Source organism: Camelus dromedarius, chromosome 14 (genome assembly GCF_036321535.1).
Source record: "Camelus dromedarius isolate mCamDro1 chromosome 14, mCamDro1.pat, whole genome shotgun sequence".
Taxonomy (NCBI): Eukaryota; Metazoa; Chordata; class Mammalia; order Artiodactyla; family Camelidae; genus Camelus; species Camelus dromedarius.
The window spans coordinates 33,577,371-33,602,432 of NC_087449.1; the positions used below are offsets into that span (position 1 = coordinate 33,577,371).

At 37.5% G+C, this 25,062-nt stretch overlaps 1 protein-coding gene across 3 annotated transcripts in view; it reads right to left on the reverse strand.

The window, feature by feature from the left end:
- Window positions 1-24,216, reverse strand: part of ZFYVE9 (zinc finger FYVE-type containing 9) — a 131,508-nt gene extending 107,292 nt beyond the window's left edge. The window contains exon 1 of one of the 3 annotated variants that reach the window (XM_031465123.2): window positions 23,956-24,211. The gene's annotated coding sequence lies outside the window, so the exon portion shown is untranslated. Of the gene's footprint in view, window positions 1-23,955 lie in introns of all 3 variants that reach the window. The other 2 variants (XM_010984753.3, XM_064493588.1) reach the window with 2 other exon arrangements.
- Between the last annotated feature and the right edge of the window lie 846 nt (window positions 24,217-25,062).

The window sequence follows — 25,062 nt, forward strand, 5'->3', positions numbered from 1 at the left end:
ACACTGAATAACCAACAAGTCAAATAATAAATCACAAGGAAAATTAGACAATACTTTGAGATTAAATGAAAATACTGTAAGAATGTAAACACAACATTCCAAACCTTATGGGATGCAGTGAAAACAATGCTTAGAGGGAAATTTATAGCTATAAGCACTTACATTTTTTAAGTAAAATTTCAAATAATAACTCTACCTTAAGAAACTAAAACAAGAGGAGAAAACTAAACCCAAAGCAAGCAAAAGGAAGGAAATAATAGATTAGAATGAAATACATAAAATAGAAAAAAAATTAGACAAAGTCAACAAAACCAAATGTTGGTTCTTTGAAAAGATGACCAAAATTGACAAATCTCTAGCTAGACTAAGAAAAAAAAGACTCAAGTTTCTAAAATCAGAAATGAATGTGGGGACATTCCTACTGAATTTACAGAAATAAAAAGGATTATAAGGGAATACTATGAGGGGAACGTATAGCTCAGTGGTAGAATGCAAGAACAAGTAACAAAAGCAAAAAACTAGATTAATCTTCATCAAAATTTAAAACTTTTGTGCTTCAAAAGATAGCATCATGAAAGTGAAAAGACAACCCAGGGTATGGTAGAAAATATTTGCAAATCATACCTGATAAGAGACTTACAGAACACACAGACATACAGAATATATTTTTAAAAATTCTACAACCAACAATGAAAAAGATAACAAGATAACCCAATTAAAAATGGACAAAGAATTTGAAAAGACATTTCTCCAAAGTAGATATGCAAATGACTAATCAACAATGAGTTATCATTTCACAACCCCTAAAATGGCTAGAATCAAAGACAAACAGCAGCAAATGTTGATGAGATGAAGAAATTGGAATCCTGATACATTGCTGACAGGAAGGTAAAGTGGTACAGCAGCTCTATAAACCAGTTTGGCAGTTCCTCAAAAAGGTTAACACAGAGATAACCATAGGACCCAACAATTTCACTCCTAGGTAAACATCCAAGAGAATATGCCTACAAAAAATGTATACAAAAATGCTTATGGCAGCACTGTGTACAGTAACCAGAAAGTGGAAACAACCCACATGTCCATTAACTTATGAATGGATAAAATGTGGTATATACTATAGACTGCTATTCAATAATAAAAAGACATGAAGTATTGATACATGTTACAAATATGGATGAAACTTAAAAATATTTTACTGAGAGAAGCCAGATGCCACTTGTATGAAATATCCAGAATAGAGAAATCCATAGGCCCAGAAAATAGATTAGTGGTTGCCAGGGTCTGAGGAAGGGTGATGAAACAGGGAATGGCTGCAAATGGTAAAAGGGTTTCTTTTGGGGGTGATTAAATTGTTCTAAAATTAGATACATTTTAAATAGATGAATTTTATGGTATGTACATTATATCTCAGTAAAGCTATTTTTTAAAATAAAACTAGAAATAACTATTATTTCTAAATCAGCCTGATCTTAACATGAATGCTTGGCCATGTCCATCAATCTACCATATAAAAACCACTGTAATGAATCTTCAATTATAAGATGGAAAAATTAGCAACCAGTATTCTCACAACGAATTCATTTTAAAGGCTATAAAACTATTCTTTTGTACAAAACTACAGAACTATTATTTTTAATGAAATCATATTCTTCAAAACATGTACCAAATGCCAACTCTGATAACTGCTAAAGCAATTTTATTCTTAATAAAGAAGTTTAAAGTGTTTAGCAAAGCTCTATATTAAACTTCCAACTCAATAAATAACATTTGTTTGATTTGTTCATCAGGGACTAATACTCTGTAATTGCCTAACAAAGCTAAGACACAGAATTTTAGACATTCCTGAACACTTCCCAGCTTGTAATTTCATAAAAAGTACTTATACTAAGCATTGATAATTTTGTCAGAATAAGGCTTTTCACGTGAATTTACAACCTTTTAGCACAGTGTGACATTACAAAAGTTGCTTAACTTCTGTTTTTCCCTTCCTCCTAAATGGGGATAATAAAAATATCTGCCCTAACCCTTTATTTGATTGCTATGAAAATCAAAAGAAAAAGCACTCTGCAAGGTACAATTATTACTTCCTCCTAAATGAAAAAGCTGAACAAGTAGATGATTAAAATATCAAACACTTCTTAAGAAGAGCATAAATCTGGGACGAGGGCAGGCATGTATTGCTGTACTGGGGGGAAACAGACCTAAAGGTTCCACTCCCAAACAACACAGAATAGTATATCATTGGATTTGCAAAGCTTTTAATCAATTCTTTTATACTAAATGTTGGTAACTTTTTTAATCTAAAGGATCATTATCAGTGATAATATTCCTAGACAGTCAAGGAAGACTTTGACTCTGTGCAAGACAAAAAAAACATTTTTAAGGCTGACTGTAAAATTATTTTCCTTAAAGCTTTTAAAGTAGTAAGTCACAAAAATGTCATGTTGACCTGTTTAATGTTATTTTTAAAATACTACAAATAATATTTAAGCAGAAATAACACTTTCTCCAACACCATCGTAAGCAATCTAAAATAAGATTCCCATGCTAGGGAGGCATCCACACTTGTCATTAAAGAAACACCAAAAGGACAACTAAAACCATAAAATAACCTAATTTAAAGTTGCCAGCTCTCCCTGCCCCCTCCCCTCCCAAAAAACCTCATAAAGTTGCCAGCTAGAAAGGTATATTCCCAGGGGTAAAAACTGTACTAAATTACCTGACAGTTGCATGAGTTTTTAAAACTCCATGATGTCTTGTCTGCAGCCCCACTCCACCACTACTTTAACTATCTTTTAAAAATTATTTTTATAAAATGAAAAGCTCTGACAAGTTTGTATTGAAGACAAAGCTGAAAGAATAACAAACTAAAGAGGGAAAGGACCTAACAATAAAGGAATTCTGAAAAGTGTGTTCACAATTTTCAAAAACTCAAACATTTTCTGGCCAAGCTTCACAATAAAAGACAACTCATAACTAGTAAGGAGAACATTGGGTTTACATCAATTATATGTTCAAAACATCCAGTACAACAAATCTAGAGGCTGAGGGCAGACATCTCAACAAATATATATAATTATGATGCTTCCAAGCTGGGGAGGGGGAGACTACTACTACACCTAAATACTGATAATAAACCTCACCAATTCAAAAATTGTTAAAACTCATCCAGAGCAAAAGTATTACATCTGCAGGTATAGGACATTTCCTTCTCCTAGACATGGTAAATTTATGCATGAATGGAAGAAAAGTCTATCTTTTTGTCCAGCCTATGAATTCATCCAAGCATATATCTACCCAGGCATATATTTACCGATCACCTATGTTTGCTCAAGAGCTGTTCTAAGAGCTTTGAAAATAAGAAACTTCCAGCCCAGTGTGGGTGGGGACTAACCAGACAATATAGTCCATGACAGTTGGGTGCACAGAGATGCAGCTTTTAGTTCAGCTGAAAGAAAGATCAAAAGAGACATTTGAGGTGAATGTGGAATCTGAGGAATGAGTCTGCTACATAAGTCATGATTTTTACGGTACTCATGGACTTGTCTAGGCTGGACTTTTGTTGTTATTTTTTAAAGTCACATATGTAATTAAAATATCTTAAAAATGGAAAGTTTTTTTTTTATCTAAACAAGCAAAGTGTAACAAAAGAGTGGTCCCAAAAAAAGGAAACTCAAGTATATGTTTCTTAATTTAATTAATTTTAGATAAATAAAATAAATAACTTAAAAGACAAAAAGCACCGCTCTAGGTCTCAATTCAGTCATCTATCCAATGAAGGGACTAGCTGAGTAAAATCTCTGTACTCTCTGTCTTCTAAAATTGACTTCGAGTATTCTACTTGTTCGTGGTTGCTGTTCTAATAAATTATAACAAAAATAGATCCTAAATGTTCATAATGAGTCTAGGCAACTGGATATTAATTTATCTCCCAATACACACATCAATTAATTTTTAAACCAGTCTACATTCCAACCAGCACTGAGTGCCTATGCCCTCTGTCTTTTCAACTTCTTCCTCTAATGGTCTATAAATATTTTCAGATATCTTTTAATCTTTTAATAACAAGCATTAAGACCTTTTCTTCAGCTGTACATTCCCTCTAGTTATTGCCTTTTTACCTTCCTTTCACAGTCAGGTGCTTTAAGAAAAAAAAAAGTACTGGTCCACTCTCTCTTCAAGCCACTGAAACTGCTCTAAATCCAATGACTTTCTAATTGCCAAGCCCAATAGACACTTTAAATCCTCATCTTAGTCTATCCTAAGGAACCAAAACAGCTGACTACTCCTTTTTAAAAGTCTCCTCCCTTTCTCTTACAAAACTTGATAGTACTTTCTACTTACTTTCCTCCTCTGTCTCCTTTTGTGGGCTTTCCTCTTGTGTGTCTTTTTAAAGTATGATTTTTATCCAATTATGTTGTAAGACCTCTTCTCTCTTCACTCTTCTTGTTCTCATCGGATGGTCTCATCCATTCTTGTGGCTTTAACTACTTCCGCCTAAAACCTATTATACCTACTCCATCCAAAAGTAAAGGTTTCACCATACATTCAATAATTCAAGGTCAGACACCTAGGAACCATTCTTCTCATCAGATACATCCAATCAACTCTAACAATTCTAACTCTTAAATAGCTCCTGCATCCATCCTTCCTTCTTTATCCAAAATGCTATTACCCTAATTCATACCACGATCTCTGGCTTAAATTTCAATAGTTTCCCAAATGGTATACCTGTATCCATTATGGCCCTCCTCTAATCCTCCTGCTGCAAAGACACCAAAATAATAGTTCTAAAAGCTCACATATGACCAACCGGTCTACTATTTTTAACTCTTCATTGGATTACCCCATGCCCAACTTAAAAAAAAATAATAATCTAACTTCTCTAAATATCATATGAAGCTTTTCATCATCTGGCTCCACGCCTAGGTGCCCACCTTACCTCCTGTCCTCACTCAAAACTGCCATACCACACTATTTGCAATTACCCAAATAAGACATGTTGCTCCACATACTTCCACATATTTGTTCCCAGACTTTCCTTTGCATAAAATGACCCTCTCTTTTCTTTACCTCCTGACAAACTCCTACTAATTTTTCAATACTGAACACAAGCATCACTTCTTTGGTAAAGACTTGGTGGAACTGATTATCCTCACTGTATCCGGTGCATTTACTTATTATATACTTGCCTTCCCAATCGCCCCTTATTTCCTTGATGGCAAGAATGTCACTCCTCTTTATATCTCCAGCACTTAAGCACAGTCTTCCCAGAGCAAACATATCAACAACTGTAGTTACATGAACAAATAAATGAATGAATGTAAAGTACTTTACTGGGCACTACTAAGAAATACAATTTTCCTTTCTCAAAAAGCTTATCAAAATGTAGTGAATAATTAAGAAGACATACACTTACAAAAAATAGGTAACAATGCAAAATACAAATCAAATTTCAGGAAAATTACATGATATTAAAATATAAAAGATGTACAAATACTAATATAGTATAAAAATTTAGAGGAAACAAAAATCATTGGAGCTCAGAATAAGAAGATTTCATGGAAAAGCATTAAAATGAATATTAAAAGAGAGGTAAGATTTGGGAGAATCAGAAAAAAAGAGGAAAAAAATTTTTTAATCTTCTTAAGTAAAATCTACAAAAATCAAAACCAATCCTTTAGGGTTGTTTCAAATGTATACAATAGTTACAACATACAACAAAAATACATTTCTACAGCAAAAAGAAAAACTGAAGTTTCATGATTGACAAATACATTCAACAAATACATGTATTTGAGCTTGTTATAGGTCGAGATCAAATTAAAAACAAAAGGAGAGGGAGTTGGAATGCAAAGACTTCATTCATAACAGCAAGCTTTCTGGTCAAATCTCACTATGACAAACATAATAACAAAAAAAATCTACAAATAATTAATATTTATATGACATAAATATTCGTTTAGCTAACATCTGAGTACCTGCTATGTTCTTGGCATGAGTCTGGCATCAAGGTGCAAATAAACAGGCAAAACCTTGGCCCTCGTGGAGCTTACATTCTTAAGGGTGGAAATGGAGAATAAACAACATAAAAATGTAACATACATGTTTAGATGATATATGCTTAATAAAAAAATCAAAAAAGGAAAAGGAAAGAAAAGATTGGGGGTTACAATTTTAGATAGGGAAGCCAAAGAAAATCTCACTGAGAAAGTGACATTTATGTCAAGACCTAAAATGTCAGGAAGCAGTTCTACAAATATCTAGGAGAAAAGAGTTCCAAGCAGAGGGAACAGCAAGGACAAAGAGCAGATGAAGTGAGCTGAACAGTAGTAGATGAGGTTTATGGGGGGATCAGATAACTTAAGGCTGGCCAATTATCAATTATTTCCAACAAAAATCAATACGATGAAATTTCAATATACTAAAAGAATCCTTATAATCCATTTAGAATTTGCTATTCAGGAATCTAATCTGTAGCACAAACTTAATTTGTTTCTATCTTCAAATTCCACTCATGAGGTTTTAATGTTTCCTTAAACAAGGACTTAAACAAGGAAATGAAAGCAGTCCCATCTCACTCCTAAGGTAACCGCAAATTTCACAGAAACCACTGTATGCTATGATAAAATACACACAATCCTACAATGCAACTAAACTTCTAATTGCTTTCACTTCAAGAGTCTGCTGAAAATATTTCACCAATCCTAAATTTATTTCCCTTTTCCCAAAGGAGCTAGAGAAACAAAGATTTCTGTTGCAAGAATCTCACAGGATTCAAATGTCAAAAGATCAACTGCTACACTTTTTTAAGAGATTTGTTCAGAGTTAAGAATTGAATACAAACCTTAAAACCATTTTTTTAAAAAGTCCTCAGGGTAGAGTTTATAGATATGAGCAAGCAGTAAAGTATTTAGACTAAAAACAAGGAAGGGTGCAGATCAAGCAGTATTAAAACATTTTTTAATGATTAAGTCAGTTAAACATTCAATGGAGTTTATCTAACCAGATTCTTGAATTTACAAAAGTTTAAAAACACGCTAGGTAATCTTATAAGATAAAGTTCAGGCTGCCTGAAAGCATTCAAGCACAAAATGGGATGAGTTTAGATTACTCTAAGTGGCTCTTAAAGCGTGGTCCAAAGACTCCAGGAGATCCCCAAGATTCTTCCAGGAAACATATGAGGTCAAAGCTATTTTCATACATATACTGAATCATTATGTTGTATACCTGAAACTAATATAATGTTTTATGTGAGTTATATTTCAATTAAAAGAAATAATTTTCATAATAACATAACGTCTTAGTATGCCGTTTTCACTATGTTGACATTTGTATCAATGGACACATCTGCACACTGCAAAAGCAATGGTGGGTAGAACTGCCTACACTTTAGCACAAATCAAGGCAGCAAAACCAAATTGTACTAGTAGTCATATTCTTTACTGCCATGCACTCAGTTAAAAAAACAAAAAGAGCCAGTTTCACTTCATCGATGAAGCAATAAAAATATAACTACGTTAAATCTCAACTTTTGAGTAAACGTCTTTTTAATGTTCTGTGTGAAAAAAAATGCCAAGTATGAATAAAGCACTTCTGCTGCATAGCAAAGTGTGTGATGGTTGTCTCAAGAAAGCACTTGTACAATCATCTGACATGCAGTCTCAACTAGCCACTTTTTCCATGGAACAAACTTCAAAGAAAAGAGGAAATTAAAAAGAGAGCAAGAACAGCAGAAGGAGATTCAAAGAGGAGATAGGTTAAACATAAAATATGCTTCCAACCCTCCAATAATTGATAGCACAGCCTAGAAGACAACACTTAACATTATTTATTTAATAATGTTTAACATTATTTATTTACATGTCTGTCTCTTCTTAATATAGGTGATTCTTCTTATAATCTCATTCATCCTGCTATGTTCTAGGAACTATGCTGATTTCTGAACTGAACCTGAAATATTAAGCTTTTCTGTTGGAAGGACCTACAGGGTTCTAAACCATTGTGGTACTATTAGCAGCAGAACACCCTCTTGAGCAGATTATTCAGGGTTCCCGTAATCTTTCCACTGGAACTTTTATTTCTCTAATGCAGAGTCTAAGTAGATCAATGGGGCCCTTCCAACAAGTTGCTTGTCTTTTTTTTCCCCAATGATCTTCTTTCTTTCTTTCTGTTGTTTAATGACATTGCCAGTTCCTCCAAAAGTAGTGAAGATGGGCATTTTATCCCATTTCTGACTTTAATGGGAATCGTTTTAGTGTTTCGCTGTTAAGCTTGATATGGGTTTTTTATTATATGTATATAATTAAAAACAAGAGGTGGCCAGTAGCTTCTAGTAAAAAACAAGAAGAGACCAGCAGCTCCTTAACACTGTTGTTACTATTGCTCAATACTGGCCTATTCTTATCTTTTGGATTTCTTTTTTTTATTATTATAGTAAAATATCCATAACATAGAAATTTACCATTTTAACTATTTTTAAGTGTCCAGTTCAGTGGCACTAACTATAGTCATACTGTTTTACAACCACCATTCTATCCATCTCCACAACTTCTTCATCTTCCTAAAGCAAGATCCGTACCCATAAAACATTAACTCCCCATTCCCCGCCACAGCCCCTTCCCCAAGGTCACTCAGCTATTTCTGGCAGATAAAAGTCAAAAGTACACACTTACTTAGAAAGGAACATGGTGATTCTCTGTAGCCAGGTAGATTTACTTTATTTCCTTTTCTGCCTCAGGGCCTAGCTTTGGTCTGCTGTATTTCTGCAATGGATTTATTTCATAAAGTCTCTCATCTTCTGACGGACAAATGTTGAATCTGGGTCATATACCGATATGGTTCATGAATTCCTAACAGGCTGAATACTACTGACCATAAATACCTATCCATCTGAAGGCACATCTCTAATAGCATGGCCTAGAGTTTGATTATTGGTCCTATCCTGTTCAATATTTTTATTAATGATTTAGATGTCGTCATTTGTGGCACAATGATGAAATCTGTGATCTGATATGAAGAAAAATATGACAGCTGGATCTACTAGATCAAAGAATCAGTATTCAAAAGAATTAATCAAATTAGAATAATGAACTAAATCTATCTAACAAGAAGCTTTACAGAGAAATATGGCTCTACTTTCATGTTTAAAAGAACTCAAACTATTGAATTATCTGTCACAGAAAAAAAGGCCATCAGGAAACAAGTTAATGTAATCCCAGACTGCACAATTAGAAACGTCCAAAATGGAGGGGTGAAAGAGAATTACATGTTACAGGCTGTACTGATCAACAGCATAGTTCACCTCAACTAACATTCACTGAGCAACTACTATGTGCCAGACCACACTTGAAATACTGTTTTCAGTTCCAGTCCTAAGCACAAGACTCACGTCACGTCTTGATAAACAACATATCCAAGAGAAAATAACTAATAAAGTTAAGATGTCTAGAAGTTTTTACTTATAAAGGATAAAAGCAACTCAGAAAAAAATTTTATCAGAAGATAATTATAACAATAATACCTAACATTTACTTAGCACTTATACGTGGCAGTCATGGAGGTATGCCGCTTGCAATATCCCTTCAAGAAAGAAATTGCTATTCAGCTGCTAGGCATGAAGTCAGCTGACAGCCTCCAGCTGTAGTCCCTTCAGAATGCCCAGCTCTCAAGCTGAGACTGACTCTCTTCCTCGGCAGCCCCAGTCAATGACTGATCATAGCATTCTGTCAAATACAGGGCTCACTAATGAAGAATTTTTGCTCTGGAGTCTTCAGTGGGTCTGAGACTATCAGACCTAAATCACACTCTGAGGCTCTCCCTGCCAATTCTGTTTCCTCCTCCTTCCCCATATACCTCTTGTATTCCTGTCTCAGTATCTGCTTTCAGAACTCAAATTGCCACAGCTGGTACCAGAAATGGACTGAGAAAGCAGAAGGTAAGAATGAGTTTGGAAATTAGATCACTTACTGTCCCACTGGCAATGAGGATCTCATCCTGGGTGGTATGTGAGGTACAGACAGTTCCTGGCATAAGCTGGTGGCTCAGATGCTAAAACCTTCTTGGGGAAAGTGCTAAAACTTTCTTGGGAGAATGTTTCCAAGGAGGAACACTCTGACTGGTGTAATGATTCTGATGCTTGGAAAGGGTATGAGGAACAATGGAACTGGCTGGCTGTTACGTTGCACAGACTCCCTAGAGAGGGCAGCTAACAATTGGAAACTGAGTGTGAAAGCCAGAGTGCTCTCTGGTAGCTCACAAAGAAGTTCTTATCATTTACAGTGAGAGAACAGAAAAAGATGAAGACCAAACTCAGGATAGTTAAAGGCTGCAATGCTTCAACAATGAGTGAATGCTCAGCCAAGGTAGGTTTATTAGGTCAGGGTCCTAGTTTGGAAAACACAGGAGCCTGACAGATGGGGTAGCAGTAACTAAGATAGTTGCCCACAAAGATTTTGATTCTCCAGACTCCTCTGCACCCTCAGAGTCTGCAGAGGTGATGTTAGCACTTCCCACTGTGCAGGAACACACTTCAGATGTCCCTTACCGACAAAGCAACAAGAGCTCCTCTCAAGATCCATCCCCTACCCCTACTCCTAGTTGCCATGATAATAATTAATGTTAACCTTGTTAAGGATATCTTGGGAAAAGAGACAACACCCCAAAGCTGCTGCAAGAATTAGCCAGCATATACCAGCAGGATCGGGGGATACCTACAGTGCTGGATTTTTGAGATTACTTAATTAAGGAGGCCAGAACATTAGACTGAGTAAGGTAAAGTTTGGTTGGGAGGTGGAGGGCCACTGTCTCACAATATGGGGTTTACCACTGTGGCAAGGATCTAGGGTTTGGTAACTTGCTGCTAGGGAGACTCCTAGAAACCTGGAAAAAATGGCCTACAAGCCCACACTGAGTGAAGATGAAATACCTGAATTAACATGGCAAAGAATAGGATAAAAGGCTCAGGAAAGTGGGAATGCTAGAGTGGATGTATTATGTGAGATCAGAAGACCCACCAAATATGTTCTGTAAGAGGGCCCATAAGACACACCAATCACCAAGCGTACTCCAGTAGGAATACACTGATAAGACAGGCATTAGCACTACTAAGAATTTAAGTGGTGGCCTTCTCTACAATAGAGGCTGTCACAGAGACTGGTTCATAGATGACAGGAATGATGCAGCTCTGAAGCAATAGCAGGCAGGTGGTGACACCTAAAACCAGAAGCTAAGTAGGCCACACTATCATCGTGACCTGCAGCCAATGAACAGGATGTCAAGAAGACAGTTAACAGAACTTGGTGTCATTAGAGCAAAATAGACAGGAAATCAACAACAGTGTGCTGTATTAATATATACACAATCAAAGGAAGGCAAGAATGGGCAAGCATAAATCTGAGAGTTGTTGCCTCAATAAAAAGCTATTATCCCATGCCTAATTTGCAGACCTGAGCCATTTATCAGATCCAGACCCACTGACTTAAAGACATGGCTGGGTCCCCAGGAGTAAGGATCCCACAACATACACACACACATACATATTTATTTTCCCCAAAGGGACCTATGACTATTTACTCAAGTATAGGTATAGTGGGGAAGGGAAAATACCCAGACATTTGAAGAACTACTGGTCACAGAGTTTGAGTTGACATCGATATCTAGAGACCTGGAACATCATTATGGCCCTATTACAGGGGAAGGAATGTAGGAACTAAGTAATAAATGCAATTCTGGCCAAAGTCTAGCTTATGGTAGGTCCACTGACCTACCCAGCAGTTATTTTCCCAGGCCCTAAATATATAAATGGGATTGGCATACCTGGCAGCTGGAAGGCCAAATGAAACCCAAAAATGTCTCCCTGCCCCTTGGCCTGCAGAACCAAAGCACAAGTAAGCTACACAAGTAGGCAGCTAAGACGTCCCTGACACCACAGTTGTGCCAACACCCTTTCCTCCTCAATTTACATCTATAGCTGTTTAGGGAATCCTATATAACACCTTAAAGAGGAGATAAAAGCCAAAGTGTGGCTTACAAACAGGTCAGCTCAGTATGTGAATGCAAGCTGGGGAAAAAAAAAACTTCATCGCAGTCACACTTAGAGGTAATCTTGACAATGGAAAGGGAAGATCTTCCTAAGATGAAGTTTCAAGTGATGTACTTGATCACAAACTTTGTGTAGAAAGAAAAGTGGCCTGAGGTGAGAAAATATACAGACTCATGGGCAATGGCAAATGGACTGGCTACTTGGTTAGGGGTCTTTAAGAAAAAAAGAGTATATGATAGATGCAAGAAGACATGAGTGGAGGCAAATGAAGGACCATATGGGAGTGGGCATAAAGTGTGAAAATCTTTTTCACGTGTTAATGCTCACCAGAAAGCATCCAATGCAGAAGAAACACTGAACCACCAACTAGACAAAATGACTCAGACAGCTGAGATTAGCCACCCCAGAACTGGCATGATGGGGACAATAAACGGAGAAGCCACTGTAACAGAAATGAAGATGGAAGTAGAAAAAAGGCACGGTTTGGACTCCCACTTACCCAGGCCCAATCAGGATACTGCCCACTCTGAACATCCAACCTATGAGCAACAGAGATCAACACTGAGCCCAGAATATAGCACTATGCCTCAAGATGACCGACTGGCTAGTAGATGGCAAGCTGACCACATTGTATTACTTCCATCTCAGAAGAGCCAGTAATTGATCCTGACAAGTATTCAATAGATACTTATTCCAGGTATGGGTCTGTCTTTCCTATTGATAGCGCTCCAGCCACACCACTAAAGAAGGGCTTACAGAGTACCTAATCCAGACATGGAATCCCACATAACACAGCATCCAACCCAGGGAACCACTTCACAGTGAAGGAACTGTGGCAGTGGGCCCATAACTGTAGGATCCAGTGGTCTTGTAACAACACCACACAAAAGCAGCCAGCCTTAAAGACAATTGGAATGACCTATTAAAGACACAGCCAATGTACCAGCTCAAAGACAAGAATGGCGTGCTATCCTCTAGGATGCAGTATATGCACTGATTCAGAGATATGTTCCCAGTAGGAAGAACACATGGGTTTGAGAACCAAGAGGTAGAAGAAGAAATGGCCCTCACTTAACAACATCCCCAATGACCCACTGGAGCAACCTTGTACTTTCCATCCCCAAAAGACTGTGCTCTACAGAGTTACAGGTCCTGGGCACACTCTTGCCAGGAGGCACATCAAGGATCATAGTGACCTATAAGTCACAGTTGCAGCCTGGGCATTGGGGAGTTTTTGTGTACCAGGACCAGGAGGCAAAAAGAGGAATCAACATCATGGCAGGGTTAATTAACCTCATCCTCAGGAGAAGTAGGGCGGCTGTAACATAAAGGGATCAAGGAGTATGTGTGGAATTCAGATGATCCATTTGGGTTCCACCTGATACTCCCCTGCCCAATTGTGACTGTGAATGGAAAAATGCAACCACTCTAGCCTGAGAAGAGAATAGTTCTCAGAATCTTCAGAAATGAGGGTTGGGTCATACCACTAGGTAAACCCCCAAGACGTTCAGAAATGCTAGCTAATGGCAAGAATTTAGACTAGATAGTAGAGGAGACAATAAGAACCGACCGCTGTGGCCCTGAGTCCAGCTTCAGAGATGGGGGCTGAAGCCTGTCTCACTATCCTACTTCTGCTAAGTTTCTCATCAGGAAAAGAGATCCATGGAACATGGAGGAGCTGCTCTCAGAAAATGTTTAGGGACATAGGTCTATGCAGAACAAGAAAGGGACTATGGCAATCACCTGGATCTCCCTTGAGAAAGGAACCTGCATTCAGGTGCAAGGAGTACAGTTAGCTAACAGCCATGTCAGAACAGTCTCAGCTTTCCAGTGGAGGCCACACTCTTCTCAAGTAGCTCCTAGCCAGTGACTAAACACTGTTAGTGTACTAGAACCTGGCCATTTCTCCTCAATACAAGATTCCTCTAATAGACAGTTTTCACTCTGGAGCTTCTTAACTGGGTTGGCCAAGTTTTTTGTTTTTTGTGTTTTTTTTTTTAGATCTGCGTCACAGACTGAAGATCTTATACTTTCTACTTTCCCTTGGTCAATTCAGCCTCCTCTCCCTTTCCCTTAACATTTCATTATCTACCCCCCATAAAAATCTCTTGCACTACTAACTCCAACTCAATTTCTTTCTCAGGGGACCAAACCAGCACACTATGTAATTAGCTCTTTATATGGATCATCTCATTTAACCCACTAAAGTATTACTGTTATTCCTTTTTACAGATGAGGAAACTGAGGCACAGATATGTTAATTAATTTGCCCAAGAACACAAGGCAAAAGCAGTGGAACTAAAATTTGAACCCAAGCAACCTAACTCCAAACCCTAAGCTTTTAATTACTATGCCAGGGAAAACAAGGTATTATCTTGTTATCTTTAGCTATTAAGATGAGAGTAAATATTTATTCTGTATAATTTTAGAGAGCAAAACAACAAAAGGAAGATATTAAAGAAAAGCAGATCTTTGGCTAAATATAAAAGAAATTTTCTAATAATCAGTAGTAACCAACAACAGAATGAGGTTCTTCAGAAAGTAATCAAGGCCAATCACCTTAGCGTTCAGTCACAGATATTGTGAGGGTGAGGCTCTATAAAACAGATAAAAGTTGACCTAGATCAGTAAAAGGTATACTACTAAGTGTTATGTGGAAAAAGAGTTCCACAGCCAATTAGTCTGAGTAATATACTGTTGAACAAAGTGAAACAAGTTTCTTTACCACACTCCTCAGTTTTTAAAATATTAGTGTGTATTTACAGATCTCCAGCTGAAGGATACAGTATGCTGAAAAACCCAAATTTATTTGAGAACACTTCCTTGCTCCCAGGCTAGGTTGCTTTCTTTGAGAAGTCAAGATTCACTGATCCAGGACTCCAGAAGCAGCTAACAAGAAAAAATATGACAATTTTCTAGCTTAGTAACAATTTTCCAACTAGTCAAAAGATCATCTGATTTATCTATATATGTCAATATCAACATCTCTAATATCTCCAGGGTAGGAAGGCCACATAAATGTTTTGTCACTAAAATTCATTTCATCTTTTCTTAATACAAAACATGCCCTCCTTTGCTTTATCAACAAATTCTCTGAAGATCTACAATGGGTCCACATTTTAATTACTGAATTTCCACTTTAAGAGCAATATGAAAGCTTTAATTATTTCAGTGTGCTACTGGTGACCTGGGTATTTTCATATAACACAGCTCTACATGCATTTTTCACAAACATACACATTATCATAGGAAAAGGCAGAAGAAAAAGAGCAACAGGTAGAGGGAAGAGGCCTCTGTCACAAACTATTCATCCAGCTAATTTCCAGAGTTTCTGTGTTTTTATTCAGAAATATATTCTGTTTATTATAGGGAAAACTTTTATGTGAATTATAATCCCTTAGTCTTTATTCTCCTATATTCCTCAGCCACTACACAGCCCACTGCCCCCCCACTGTTACTTCACTGACATTTAGTCACCATTGTCTAGAGTTGTCCACGTGCCATTTATCTTTTCATTCAGCTCTTCCTTAGAAATATTAAATAGAATGTTAAATGTGGAAGTGGCCTTAACATCTCGCCCACCACTCATTTTCAGATCAGAGAAATGAGGTCCAGAGGTTAGCTATCATATTTTTCTAATAAATGCAAAGCAGGCATTTATCTACTTCAAAAATACGTGTATAAGTGCAAAAATTCCCCCAATACACACATATACACATCTTTTTCTTATGTAAAATGCTACATGCCAGTAGCATACTTCAAAGACAAACACCTGACAAAATCAAGCAACTAAAGTTGTGTTCTCCTAATTTGAATACTTCCTAAAGCACTATGGAAAATTTTAGGATAAAACTAATACAGAACATATGGGGAAGTTCGCATGATGAAAAACAGTGTGGACTTTGTAGTCAAAGATATGGTTATATGATTTGACTATATGGAGATATATGGATTTAATAATGGACGTGGGCTTAGGAAAGTCAATGAAACTCTCCCAAGTCTCAGCTTCTTCATGAATGATACCATGAATAATACAGGATCATTTTAAAAAATTATAAATAACAGACATGAAATACCTAGCAGAAAGATGGCACACTGATAACAAAACTTTCATATTACACAAGTAATACAAGGTAAAAGAAATCAAGGAAAACTTCATAAATCTGAAATCTTAGGAGGACTGGGTAACGGGCATGTAGGAACAAGTGTAAAGAATGATTAGGTTGGAACCGGATCAAGAAGGGCTGTGCCAGATTAAAGACTCAACCTTGTTTTTTTAACCACTGTGCAGAAATCTCCAAGAGTGACCTCACAAAAATCTCAAAAATAATTTACTTTAGCTACTACCTTAAAACAGAAACAAAAATGAAAAACTATGGGCATGGCTGGATAGATCAATTCTCTTAAACCCCAATTCTAACTGCATGAAAACTTGACCATGGGCTGAATTTTCCTTATGGGTCAATTACGTATCTCAGACCACAGATTATTAAGTGAGGACAAAACAACTTTTTAAAATACTTTACTGCACAATGAGTTCATATTACTTTTGTTATCTCACACAAAAAATTAATTTTTAAAGAGCAATTAATATTTACCAAAAATAAACAATTAGAACATGTTTTATATTTTCTTCATCACCAGCTAAGTTACAACCCAGTTAATAAAGGCTTTAAAAAAAAAAAAACCTACAGGCAGCTATGACATCACCAGAAGCACAAAAAAAGTCTAAATGATGCATTCTGAAGTTTTAAAATTTTTCCCAAACTAGCAGTGTTTTACTTGAATTACTTTTTAGGGGTTGTTTCTCTCATTCAATGGAAAATGAAAAATGGAGACTAAAATTTACATAAACCTTGATGGAGTATTTTCCCAAAATTTTGATACTGCTTGCTTTTTTAATAAAGAGAATTCTTATTTATAAAAATGCATGCCTCTATGTATGTATATGCATGACTGGAACATTGCTTTGTGCACCAGAAATGGATACACTGTAACTGACTGTACTTCAGTTAAAACCTTTTTTTTAAATGTATGCCTCTATAAAATTATCCTTGTATAAAAATGCTAATATGCTCAAAAAATAATAATAAATAAAGAGAATTCTGACATAGGCTCAATTGTGTTCTGAAATAATGATTAAAACATATATCATTTACTTTTTCTTAATTTTTTGGGGGGGGGAGTTAATTAGGTTTATTTATTTCTTTATTTTTAGAGGAGGTACTAGGAATTGAACCCAGGACCTTGTGCATGCTAGGCACGCACTCTACCATTTGAGCTATACCCTCCCCCCTCTTTCTTAATTTTAATAAAACAAATTCTGGCAGATAAACTACCAAACCTTATAATGAGAGGTTAGAAAAGAACTATATTGTAAACAGAAGTGCATACCTTTTCATTAATTCCAGCAAAAAGACTCCAGAACTGCTGTTTTTTTGTACCTTTACACAGAAATTATGGCATCCAAAGCAACTATAAGAGTGTGTAACAAACCAGTTATACAATCTTATATAACTTTCAGCTCACTCAGTTCAAAGTCAGCATTAAAAGATGTAAAAGTGATCATAATCAAGTGGGAAAATACTGTGGGTGATCCACTGTATGTAGAATGAAGGCCTCAAACTTGCACTGTTTACTTAGCCAATGGTTCACTACAGAATTTTCTAACTAGTTTGAAAAAACTTTAGAAACATTAGCAAGTCACTGTTGCTGACTTTGAACTACGTTCTACAAAACCTCATAGAAAAGCTTTAATACCTTAAATGGGAACATACAATAGGGGACTACACTACCTACAAGAATAAAGAAATTTATTGTAAATAACCTGTATTTTTTTAACCAATTTGTATTTATACAAAATTATATATCATGGAAAGGTAATGACAATCCTTAAAATCTGTCAGACCTGAGTGGTTAGAAATGTTAATAGGTAAATATGCAATTGGACTCTAACTTTTTAGAAATGTTTTAGCGTTAAAGGAAAACTAAATCTAAGGCTTACAGTTAATTGCCTTCTGCTAAGAAATGTTCTTAGAAGACAATCGTTTAGTTGAAATCCTCATACCACAATCCCCATCACCACCCAGTGTGGTTAATCAGTTCACTGTTTACTAAACAAGAAACTAGGAAGTTCACAGCTTTTATCTTCAAGCCAAAAAACTTACCATCAAAGAATCTGGCAATTTATCTGCAAGTAAAAGCTTCAACAACTGACCTAAGGACTATAAATAAAAGTTATAAATCTCAAATAGAGTTTTACCTTATCACTTCACACCCACTAGCAGGGCTATAATTAAAAAGACAGATAATAATAAGTTTTGGTGAGGATGTGAAGAAACAAACCCTCATACGCTGCTGGTGGGAAGGTAAAATGATGCAGTTCCTCAAAAAAGTTTAAATGATGAGTTACCATTTAACCCTGGTAATTCCACCTCTAAGTATATACCCAAAAGGAAGGAAAACATGTGAAATATTCACAGCAACATTATTTATAATAGTCAAAAAAAGCAGGAACAACCCAAACTGAATGGATAAATAAAATGTGGTATATCCACACACTGGAATATTATTCAACCGTAAAAAAGGACTACTGATACATGCTATAAATGGACGAACCCTAAAAACATTGTTCTAAATGAAAGAAACCAGTCACATATCTTATGACTCCACATTTATATGAAATGTTCAGAACAGGCAAATCCACAGAGGCAGAAAGTAGCTGCCAAGGGCTGGGAAGATTGAGGGGGATATGGGGAGTAATTACTAATGTGTATGGGGTGGTTGGCTTGGTTTTGTTTTGTTTTGTTTTTTGGAATGATGAAAATGTCTAAAATTAGACAGTGTTAATGCTTGCATAACTCTGTGAATATACCAACAGACAGTGAATTGTACACTTTAAATGGATGAATTGTATGGTATTTGAAAATCTCAATAAAGCTGTTATTTTTTTAAATGGAGCTTTACCTAATAATCTAAATTTAATTGAAGCATATATGTTCTTCATTTCACATCTTAAAACCTCTCTAAATTGGTTAATATTATTTCAAACTTCCAGTTAAAACTCAGGACTGGATATATCCAAATTTTCCTTGATTAACAAAAAGTCTAGAGCCCTTTTACCATTTCCTTAGATCTTACTTTCTAAGACTCCTTCCCTCAAAAAGTAACACATTTCTATTTAATTTTTTAAATCTAGGGTTATGGACTTAAAACTTCCATATTTTTTTAAAATGCAACAGAACTACCATCATAGATCTTAAGCCACATATCCTTAAGGATATGTTATCAAGAATAATCAAAGAGGGAGGGTATAGCACAAGTGGTAAAGTGCATGTTTAGCATGCATGAGGTCCTGGGTTCAATCCCCAGTACCACCTCTAAAAACAAAGAGATAAATAAACATAATTACCTCCCCCTCAACAAAAAACTTAAAAAAAAAGTTTAAAAAAATCAGAAAAAAGAAAAATCACTACAGAATTATCAGCTAAAGAAACTATTGTAGTCAAAAATTAGGGCTCCAAAAGCATTTTTAAGCTTAAATAAACGAATGTAATGATTTTAAACTAAAAGATAATTTACAGAAAAAATTCTAGGATTTTTACAAATAATTCTGTAATATGAAATCCCAAACGCTTCAAGAGCCTCATCCACATAGATAAAGTTCTCCTTTTCCCCTTGCCCAATGTGAATTCAATGCCTTTTTTCTTGATTTCAGCATGTCCAAAGAGATTTACTCATCTTTACCTTATTTAAGGTTCTCAAAAAGTACTTCATAAGTACAAAACATTATATACTGTTTTGATGTTCCCAATAGTTCAGTTCTGTAAATGGGCAACTTACAATACTTCAAAATAAAAAAGTTTAATAGGGAATATTTTATAAAACTCTAAATTATTGTATTTAATAAAATTGAGTATTATAAAGTATAAGGCATTCTATTAACTATACAATTAAAATACTAACTATGATGCCTTGGTTTCGTCTCAAATTAGTAATCTTTAATACTTAAAAAATAGTCATACTGATTTTATTTCTCAGTAGTAAACTCTATAAATAATGATCTTTCAAGCCCTTTCAAACAGAAGTAAACAAGAAGTATATTTTCCACTTCCAGGGTAACATTGATTTACCAGGACTCATGGGACGGGAACTGCAGCTCTGACTTACACATTATATCATTTATATCTTCACAATAATCCTATAAAGTAGGCATTGTCAGTTTCATCTTATAGGCGAATAAATTGAGGCTTAAAGGGATAAGAAACTTGTCCAGGATCATATAGGTTATAAGACTAGACCCCATATCTAACAGGTTATAAAAATCTAGTTCCAATCTATTGCAGTTTGTCAGGAAAAGTCTATGTTTTGAAGACTTTCCAATTCTTTTTGTTTTGTTTTGTTTGTTTGTTTTTAGTTTTTGTTTGTTTTCTTTTTTGTTGGGAGAAGGAGGTAATTAGGTTTATTTATTTTTAGAGGAGGTTGTCGGGATTGAACCCAGGACCTCATGCATTGCTAAGCATGCTCTCTATCACTTGAGCTATACCCTCCCCCTTTTCCAATTCTTAAATAATGTTAAGTTTAAGAAATTGATATTGCTTTTTGAAAACTAAGTATATGAACTATGCCTATTCGGCAACTGCAACTGTGCATCTTTCACTGATAATTATATACGATAAATGTTATTCTATACAATTCAAGTCAGGTACACAAAAGTAAAATCAAAAATCATATAAAATCCAAAAACAGCTGAAAATGAATAAAACTGAAAGTGAAACAAGTATACATTTTCACAGAGAACAGCTAATTTATTAGCTATAAATAGGGAACATCTAATTTATTAGCTAAAAATGAAATGGAAAATATGTGTAACAGTTCAGATTAAAATTGTTTTCTATCAAAAATTTCCAAAAGTAGACTCATTCTCTAAAAAAATTAAAGCTACCAGTTTTAAGTCACACAGAAATTCCAATGCCTGGTTTTTGTTTTCCCCAAAAGGAAGAATGGAACTGCATATTTATTGAACACCTTCTATGTGACAGACACTGAGTTAACTGCTTTTGATTACTTTTCTCTCATGGAACCTGTTCTACTGCCCTGAGTACTGAGGGGTAATATTACACTAATAGTACATAAGATGAAATTCAGGATCTAAATGTCACATTGCTCTAAGATTGTAGTTAAGATTGCAATTAGGATTTACCCACATCTAATTCCATACTCTGCACCACATCATGCAATTAACAACCACAAAACATACCACACACACACACCATCCCTTTAGGAACATAAGAATTTAAGTTAAAATCCTAGCAGTTATCTTTTAAGCAAGCTTTGTGCCTTGAAACTAGTCTATGGCCAGCATGTAACAAGGGCCAAATAAAAGTTTACAGAATAGAATGAACAGAGGTAGCTAGCTTAGTAACAGAGGAAGAAATGGGATCATCCCCACTCACTCAGTCTTTCTAAAGGAGTTAATACAAAACCACTGGTTACCAGGAAACATACAATTTTCTCCTTGAAGAATAAAACACTGAATCAGAAATTGAAAGAAAAGGAATAACCATATACAAAAATTATTAATTTTCTTAAACAGCAAGCTACTGGATTAAACATAGAAGCCTTAAAGAGAGATCTAGCATGTTCCACTCAATTACAACACGTGTCTGACTCTGCCTTGTAACAGTTAACTAAACATGTCCTGCTTCCACAATTAGCTAGTTGCTAGTACAGCCCTTGGTCATTTTTGTGTTTCTCAGAATACCAAAGGCAGGACATAGCACTTAGTAGCTAAAATTTTATAAAGATCTTTTACAGATTACAAAATCTTTTCAGATGTATCTACCCTAAAAGCCTTGAAAGATAAGCATAATAATGATCTTCATTTTACAGACAATGACATTAAAGTCCAAGATCAAAAGCCAAGGTAAGTGGCCAGGTATCCTTCTGTAACACCTCAGCTACCAGAAAAGGCTCTCATGTTTGTTGACTGAATCAGCTGTCCCTGGAAATACCATTTTTCTAAGATTATAACACCACTATTTGTTGTTCTGAGAAATGACTGCATTGCCACTTAAGACTGATAGCTTTGCTAGAAAAGAGATGCTTTCATTCAGCTTGTCAAGGTTAGTTAACTTTAAACTTAATATAAGTGATTCTCAAACTTTAGTAGGACTAAAGAATTGGAGAGCTTGATAAAAATAAAGATTCTTGGGCCACCATCATTTCTTAGAAATTCCAATTCAAAGGGCAAGGACTCACAGCTGATTCTGATGTTGGTAGTCTTTATGGACACAGTAAGAACTGAATTAGATGTTTTAAAACCTAAATCAACCTACCTCGCAAAATTTTTTAATAAAGCCAATTTTTTACAGTTATAAATATTTAAGCAAAATTTTACAGAAACAATACAAGACTATGACATCTAACTGCACAGGTCCTCAAAAAAACGTTTACTACGCCAAACCTCTCTAGACCTTAGGAGCTTCACATGCTACACAGAAGGTAGATCAAGGATCTTTCAGGTAGTTACCCATGTTATTCTGTTTTAATTGATGAATTCAACTATGATTGCAATGTAATTTAGTAAAACATTTTTACAGAGCTTACACAAATGGCTGGATGTTAAACAGTAAAATGGAACAGTTAACATTGAACCTAATACAGAAATAATTTAAAAACCACCAACAATAAAGCTCATTTTAAACTTTAAATGACCATTGCAATGTTCTAACTGTGAGATTATGGGTGACTTTTCCCCTATTACTAAATATTTATTGAGAGTCGGCACCGTATCTCTCTGTACTTTCTAAATTTTCTACAGTAAGTGTATTTTTTTCATAATTACAAAAGTTTTATAACTATTTATTACTCCTGCAACCTTCACATACATAATAGGAAAACATGAATAATTTGAACCACATTTATCATAAACCATAAACACCCAAATATCTGACTTACAGTATCAAACTGTGATCGCCTTTTTTTTCACATTAATAACAGAACAAATCACTTAATTACTAAAATGTAGAATATGTCCTATTTCCACCAGGTATCTTATTAGAGTAGTTAGCACGACTTTAAAATCCTCTTGTCATCCATCCTATGGACCTATTTAGGGGGATATTTTTGTATCACGTACTGAGGCATTAAAATATTTACACTCCCTTATTAGGGGGATGGGGGAACAGACTTTTTTGGGTTTTTTAAGGTATTTTTCTAATTGTGAGTATTTATCTAGGAAACTTAACATCGCAAAGCTGGGATGGGGCTTTCTCCAAGGCAGACCACGCTCAGCTCAGAAGCAAAATGTAAAAGAAGGCAAAGATGAGCTACTGGTAGGTGATGAAATTTCACCGCAAATAAGACGCAAAAGGTTTTTTTCAGCCCAGTCAGATGGGTGAATGACACTCCAAGAGTTCCAAGGGCTTTCAGGGCCCCGCACTTTCTGCCCACGGATTCTCACCCTGCCCTCCCGCCCTCCCCCCGGGACTCTGTGAGACTCCGCACCCGGCGCGGAGACGCCCAGGCGGTTTCCGAACAGGCGTCCTCTGCCTCCCTCCGGGATGTACGTGCAGGGCCCGGGATAAAAGGCTGCGCTCGGCCCCGGCCCCGGGCCAACCTGAAGGGTGCCAGTGACCCTGCCAGCCCCCAACTCCACACACCGGGTGGCCCCGCAGCCCAGGCCGGGGCGAGGGCTTCCCGACGACGCGGGGCCTAGTCGCTCCCCAAGCGCCTCCAGCCTCCTGGGGGATGCGGGGAGGAAGGGCTGTGGCCCCCAAGCCGCGGGGTGGGGGAGGCGGCCGCAGCTGCAGGACGCCCCGTCCGCCCCGCCCGAAGGCTTGCCGCCAGGGCCCTCCCGGGCAGCCGAAGGCCAGCAAGCCCGGGACCGCGCCGCGCCGCACCACACTCACCTTGAGCAGCGGCCGCCGCCGCCTCAGCATGGCCAGGGGGGTCGTCCCTGAGCCGACAGCCTCCTCCGGAGGGCACCGGCCCGGCCCCGAGCGCCGCCGCGAAGCCTCCCACTCCTGACGGGGCTGTGGTCGCCGCTGCTGCTGAGGCCCAGAGCCCGCCGAGCCACATCGGGCTCCCGGGCCGCCGCAGCCACGCAGATCCCGGAGGAGCGCCGCTGAGCGGGGCCGGGGGCGCAAGGCTGCGGCGGGACGACCGAGGTGCTGCAGGCGGGGATCCTCCGCGAAGCCTCCAGCGTTCCCGTGGCCGCTCCTGCCGCCGGCGGCGCTGGGCCACAGCGCCCCCTGGACTCCACGCCCGGCTACGGCGCCGGGACTGCGGCGGCCGCCCGGGCACGAGCGGCAGGGAGCGCGAGGGAGCGCGAGGGAGCGCGAGGGAGCACGGCCTGGGGAAGGCGGGGGCCTCATGCTCCCTGCGCCGCCCTCGGCCCCCAGCCCGCCCCCGACCGCGCTTCCCGGAGCCGGAAGCCCCTCGGTCTCCAGCGACCTTGGTAGGTCTCCTCCTCTCTCCCCAGTCCTCAGGCCCTGGGCACCTTTGCACCTTTGCCCTCTCTCCAGAAGGTACGTGAACGTTCCTGTCACTCGGACCTTCACCCGAGAGCAGGAGTGTGAGGGAATTTCCTCATTCTCATCTCTCAAGGTTCCAGAGGGATCCCTCCTAATCCCTTCAGTGTGTCTGGGTGTAAGAAGAGTGACCCACAACCAACCTTCTTCCACAGACGCACACAGAATCCTTTCCCAAAACAGATGAAGGAGTTGTCTTTGACCTTAACTTTTTTTGGATATACTGGCAGATCATTTCAGGAATTTCCTTCAGATACCAAACCCTTAACCTCCAAACTCTCACAAAATAGAAAAAGATAGTAACAGGCCGAGCAAGAGAAACGAATAGTCAACGGGTTGTCCAGATATTCATAAACAACTTAAAGGTAAGAAAAGAACAATCCATCTCTTATAACTAACCGACTTCCCCACCCCGTCTTCTACCCGTACACCCCCAGCCCCTGCCAAATCCCAGGTAAGGCTCAGAAGGAAGGAAATTGTAACAGC